Here is a 6,584-nt window from a genome sequence, read left to right as displayed (position 1 = left end):
CGCCCGAGTGGTCGCTGAAATGACAGCGCGAAGAAGCCGTGGAGTGAATGAAGACCAAGATATTACGGAGCAAAAAAAAAAAAAATGTGGTTGATCCCTCTTATATAGGAATCGGTATAGAACACGAAAGTGAAACGTGTCTTCACAGAAGTAGTGTAATGTTTATTGCACATTGATATATAATGTCTATTGGTGTTTTGTGGCTAAAGCGCCCTTAGGCGTTGATGCACCCACGCTGACGCCTGGTGGCACGTCTCCTCCATCACGACTACCAACGTCGATGACCATGAGCAACCGTCGTGCATATGGAAGCTGCACTACGCTGCACACGCTAGCACAACGCGAAAGACGAAGCACGTAACTGACACACTAATACAACGCGCAAGACAAAGCACGTAACTGAATCGTCACCGAGTCAAATCAGCGCGTACAGCGCGTCGTAATTGCAGCCTCCGCGATCAACTTCAGAAACATTTTCAGAGCTAATTGCGGAGGCCACGCTCCGCTGTGCTGAGTACGGTGAACGCCACCTAGGTGGCGTTGGTAGTGCTTCTTGATGCCAGCGTCCCTTCGAATGCTGGCATCGAGGCGTCGTAGTGCTGAGACCACCGAAGCGTTCACTGTCGGTGCGCGTTAAGGCCGGAATACATGGAGCGAATAACCGGCGTCCGAGCGAAGAACTTCGTCGGGCGGCGAACGTCCGACGGCCGGCGTCAAGAAATTTGCCGTCCGCAGCCGATCTGCCTGTCCAAACATTTTCGTCGGGCGAACGCCGCCGCCGGAAGCGTCTAGCGCGCAGCGGTGGACGACAGTCAATCAGGAGGCACTAGTTCCGGTCGCAATGCATGCTGGTGTTTCGCGCGCGCGCGCCTTTTCGCGTCGTCTGCAATCGCGTTGGTGTTGCCGTGTCTGCATGTCTCTGCACCGATTGAGTAGTTCCTAGTATGATCTCTCAGGAATCGCGTTGTATTTGTACATCCCATATCCGCTGATCTGCGAGGAAACAGACAAGCAGTGCAAGCTCTCTACAACAACCTTCAACAGAAATCTTCTGATCTCAGAGGCCACATGCTGTCGTCATGCCTATCTCCCGACTTCCCCGATAGATGACGTTGGCATCGGATATTTCTTTCGCTAGGCTTAGACGCGTTCGAAACGAGAAGCGATCTCGAAAACTACTCAAGGTTATCCATAATACTCTGTCGTCGAAGCGGCCTGAGACTAAGCGAAAGCCGTTTACGCAGTCATTTGCTTCCAACTAAGTGAATTCTACAAGGACAACGCCAAATTCAGTTCGAAGCGGGCGGCCGGGACCGCCGCCAACACGGCGGCCAACGCGCGGCGGCGTTCGCCGCATGTATTGCAACACAGCAAACATCCTGCGTCGTGTCGCCGCGTCGTTACTTGACGCGTGAAGTTCGTCGAGAAAGTTCGCTCCATGTATCCCGGGCTTTAGTGTCATAATGCAGTACTTCTCTTTTCTGCTCGTAGGCGGCGGCACCGCCCCGAGCAAGAGCGCGGGTACACGGAGGAGTGTTAGATATATAAGGCGCGTCTGTGTAGCTCTCTGCGAATGCGTTTGTGGCGCAATGGGTTAAACGCTCGGCGATCTATCGTCGCGGACCGAGAGGTCGTGGGTTCGATTCCCAAATTTTGCATGTTTGTGGAACTTTTTCTTCTGGTTTCTTTCTTTGTATTATGTTCTATGACGTATTTCCGTGACGGAAATACGTCAGTGAAGTCTTGGTGGACCCCGGAATAAAACACTTTCGTGTTAATATATGCCTTGTATCCACACAGGGTGGCAGCAGTTGCTGGGAAACAAAGATATGAACAATTGGCACGTTTTTCAAACATACGGCGCAGGAAATATACGACATCGACCGTTTGAGACTTGCTCGCGGCGCCGTACATTTACGGCATTGACGCTCAAAGGGTTCAGGCGTGTCTGTTGCACATGCCGTCGGATTCTTTTAGGCCGTGGCGGTGGTTGGTGACCCTTCGGGTCACGTGTACTACCTGATTACTTTGTTTCTTCAGTAGCGTCAGAGTATATGTCGCCTTCGCGTTGGCTTTGACGTGGTACCCCAGTAACAGTAGTTTGTTTACCTTATTTACAGGTTGACCCTCGATAGTCACCGTGATGTCAGGCGGTAGGTGATGTTTCCTTTGGAGTTATTTGACTATAAGCAGTTCTGACTTTTGCGCTGCCCATGCAAGTCCCCCTGCTCGTGAATATTGCTGGGTCACATCCGCTGCTGCTTGTAGCGCGTTCTGCATTTCAGTATGGCCCAATAAGGTATGTTTTATGGCATGCTGAACAAAAATACTTATTCACTGATGCAGCGTAGGCCTTTATTGTTAACAAATCCAGCAGTCACGAGCTCATACTGAGAAGACTCACGACGCCGCCAGGTCTTCGTGCGGGAATCTCACGGTTGATCTACCCCTGGTTTTCTTTTCTCGTTTCTTTCTTTCGGCACCCTTTATTACATCACCAAGGCTGCAGTCATGATGCGACTGACAAACATTGCATTTCATTCGAGTAATCTATAATCTACTCTACCTTATTATTTCCATTTGGTATCCTTTAACGGTGAAGAGGCAATTAGGCGATGCAAGAGTTGAAGATCTTAAACTACATTGAAGGTTTCATTTGCCCTCTGCGGCTCCTGCCTTCTGTGGAGTTTGTAGCACTGTTATATAAGTTAAGGGTTGAATCTGTGTTGGTGCGCGAACGCCTATACCGACAAGGACGTGTGGACAGCCCGTCGTGTACGTTTTGTGGCTCCTGTGAGACACTTGAACATCTCGTTTTAGAGTGTCCCGCATTCATTGCACAGTGCGCATTGCTAATTAAGGAATATAGACTTATTGGACTGCAATGTGCGACCCTTGACAATTGACGTGACGTGACCAGGCCCATCGAGCCCTGCTAACATTTCTGAAGGATACTGCCTTGGCCTCCCGTTTGCAGACATTATTTGTGTTGTAGTGAAGAAGAAGAACAAGGAGCAAGCAGCAGTGGGGCGCTCTCATAGATGTAGGGCGTCAGTGCAGATCACGAGCTGTTGGCGCCGAGACCGTTGCTCTCTTGCCACTGTACTGGTTTTTCGCCCGCCGCTTGCCGTCAGAAAATCTCCTTATCAAAGTGGTGGAGGTGCGGGCGGTGTCCTCTTCAAACGTGGAACTCCGAAGCCGGATGTTGTCCGCCGCTGCTCCGACAATGCCTGATGACGCCACCCAGCAAGACGCGGCCCAATCTCCGTCGGTCATCGTGTCAAGCGTGCTACGCCAGCGCGATCGCGCTTTCTTTAGCGGCACCGATGACCATAACGTAGAAGATTGGCTATCGTCGTTTGAAAGAGTGAGCGCGCACAACAAGTGGGACGACGCTACGAAACTACGCAACATCCTGTTCTACGTAACAGACGTCGCAAACCTCTGGTTTCGTAACCATGAGTCGGACTTCGCAACTTGGACCACTTTCAAGACGAGCTTCGCGGAAGTGTTCGGTCGCCCCGCAGTGCGCAAGCTTCGCGCTGAACAGCGTCTACGCGGACGTGCGCAGTAGCAGGGCGAGAACTTCACGAGCTATATTGAAGACGTCATTGACTTGTGCAAGCGCGTGAATCCTACTATGATTGAGCATGACAGGATAAAACACATCATGAAAGGCATAGACGACGACGCCTTTCAGATTTTGCTGGACAAGGACCCACGCACCCTGTCTGAACTCGTGACCTTGAGCCCGAGCTTCGACGAACTACGTAAGCAGCGCGTCCTAGTTCGGCGGCAGACGTCAACACACGATTCCATCGCTGCGTTGAGCATCGACCTGCTTTTGTGTTCTTGTTTTGTTCTGTCTGTGTCTCCGTCATTTGTTTATTTACTATTTTCTTTCCTCCTACATTAATTTACTCTATTCCCTTCTCCTGAAAGAGTAGGCAGGCGTTGTGCCCCTCTCGGTGCCAGTTGCAAGCTTGCTCCCTCCCTATTTCCTTCATGTCCTTATATGTATATGTGTACAAACCAATAATAATTTTCGTGCGCATGTATAGAAGTGCTTATATTAGACCGAAACTGATGTTCTAGTGCTGTATAACGTTTTCCATTGAACGTGTAACATTCAAAACTACGTCATTTTGGCAGAGGTGGAACGTATATAACTTTACACATACAGAAAACATACTTTAAAGCACTCTGTTGTCTTCGACAAGCTGAGCCTACTGCATGTTATTGTCAAGCTTCTATTTCCGCTGACACCGTGCTCTTTATTCGGTGTTCATGAAAAAAGTCAGGCTTACATGGTAGCACTTTCATTGCTCTTGCCACAATGAGCAAAATGAGCAAAATGCCACAATGAGCAAGTGATACCATTTCTACCGGGTTCACAGAGGAATACCTCTCAACCAAGACGTTGATAAAGCAGCTACGTGTTTCATGCCTTTCGCCAAGATTCTCGTAGCTGTTTAAGACTTACCCTCGTATTCAGAAATGAACCCTAACTTGAAGCCAATGCCTGACTTGATCTAGAGGTCACGTGGTGTGAATGCGCCCACTATGCTCATAGCGTTTTCTACGGAAGATTCACGCCAGGTGTCATCTAGATCACGTCAAGCATGGGCTTCAAGTTAGGGCGCATTTCTGAATACGTGAGTTATTTATATCTCCTCTCGCTCAAGCCTTCCATTTTGTTTTGGGTCTGACGCACGCGACGCAGCAAGTTTCGTGCTCGGAAGACAAACCTTGTCTGCACAAGGTCGCACACGTGCATCACGAACGGTCAGGTGAGACGAAAACAAAAAGACGGATGCTTTTTCGATTGAGGCAGCAGTCTTTAGATCCAAAACATTGATGTCGTGTTTCAAGGCGAAGTAGCCGCCGCCAAAAAAAGGCACATAGAAAAGCAAATCTCGGCGTCCCATTGAAAAAGAAGGGAGAGGGGTAGATTAGAAACGAGCAATGCAGGCACGTGCAAACGCTGAGAAATCTATTGGTCAGCCACATGACTTTGCAATGGGTCCCCTTTTCCTCATTTAGAGAGTTCGTTTCAACAGGCAACGCGGTGAAGGAGAGAAGTCTTCGTATAAAACCGACACTTGGTCTTCTCCACGATCAATGCGGTAAGATCGCAGCTAAGGAGACATAGCAGTCATCATGAGAACCTTAGCTTTGGTCGCGTTTGCTCTCTTCATAGCCGTTGTCACAGCTCAGAGGAAAGGACCTCCCCGTGGTACGTTTCTGTAGGAGTGTCTCTTATACTCCCTCTCACATAACCTTTTGTTTTTTCAGCACTCTTATCAGCCGGTCTGGCCAGCGCTATTCCTTGCAATATTTGCCAAAATCTAAAACTTCCTAAATGGTGAACCACTACCGGGATAGCTGCATAACCTTTTATTTCTCAAGCAATTTCGAAATATACATATAGCCGAAAATGTACTACGGCCCCACGACTAAAGTATCTTTAACCTCCATGAAATTGCGCATCAACATAAAAACATTCTTAAAAAAAAACACACAATCTGATTATAAGGAACACCCTAATGGGGGACTGCGGAATAATTTTGACCACATATATTTCTTTAACGTACATCTAAACCCGCGTACTCGAGCGTTTGTGCATTTCACCTTCATCGACATGTTGTCGCCGCAGCCGCGCTCGGCACCTGACCTCGAGCTGAGCATCCCAACGCCATAGCCACTCAGCTACCGCTGCGGATAATAAGCGTCAACAAAATTTCCCTAAGAACGTTTGCAGATGTCATCGACATCAGTGCCCGCTTAACCCGTCTCTTGCGGATATGGCGCTCTATTGTCATCTTTCGACGCTCTATTGTCATCTCAGTATCAAGTGAAGAGCTCCGCGGAGACGACTTGGAACTTACGCTTAACCAATGACAGGACTCTGCGCTGACGGCCGTACTGGAGTGCCCTTTCCTGAAATTTTGTATTCGCCTGACTTATACAATGAGTTGTACATGATCACTGACAAGTTCAGGGCAATTATTGTAACCTGTGTGTTATTTATCCTGGCAAGTCCGCTGTTTTCAGCAAATTAATTTGTCCATGCCCTACATAACAAACGAGAGCATCATTATATATGTGGGGTGCACTCTGGACTGACGTTGTTGTACGTATTTGTTCTTGGATGAACATTAGATTTTATTAGTATCTTGCTGCGATTTGCCTATAAAATACTGCGAACCTCTTGCATGCGTCCGTTGTCGGAAAGCAACTATTTCGGAAAGCTAGTACCTTGCATGAAGGCGGTCTGGACAGCATCCGTTTATCTACTTCCATTGGCAATATGATAAATGTAGCTCTAAGATAAGAGCCCTCACGAAAACTATCAATCTGTCTTGTTACAAGAAAATGCAAAGCCCAAAGTTGAATATTTGCGTCGTTGCCTTTATTCTTAATAATTCTTGTTCTACAGAGTGTACTAGCTGTCTATGATTAGAGCGACTACTTTAAAAGCGAACGATGGCATGATGAACTTTTGTATGCACCTAATGAATTAGAGCGAATAATACACTTACAAATAAAGTAAAAAAGGATGCAAACGAATGTTACTTTTGCGT

Source organism: Dermacentor silvarum, chromosome 5 (assembly GCF_013339745.2).
Source record: "Dermacentor silvarum isolate Dsil-2018 chromosome 5, BIME_Dsil_1.4, whole genome shotgun sequence".
NCBI classification, from domain to species: Eukaryota; Metazoa; Arthropoda; class Arachnida; order Ixodida; family Ixodidae; genus Dermacentor; species Dermacentor silvarum.
The sequence above is the reverse complement of the archived record's forward strand: the minus strand, read 5'-3'. Positions refer to the sequence as shown.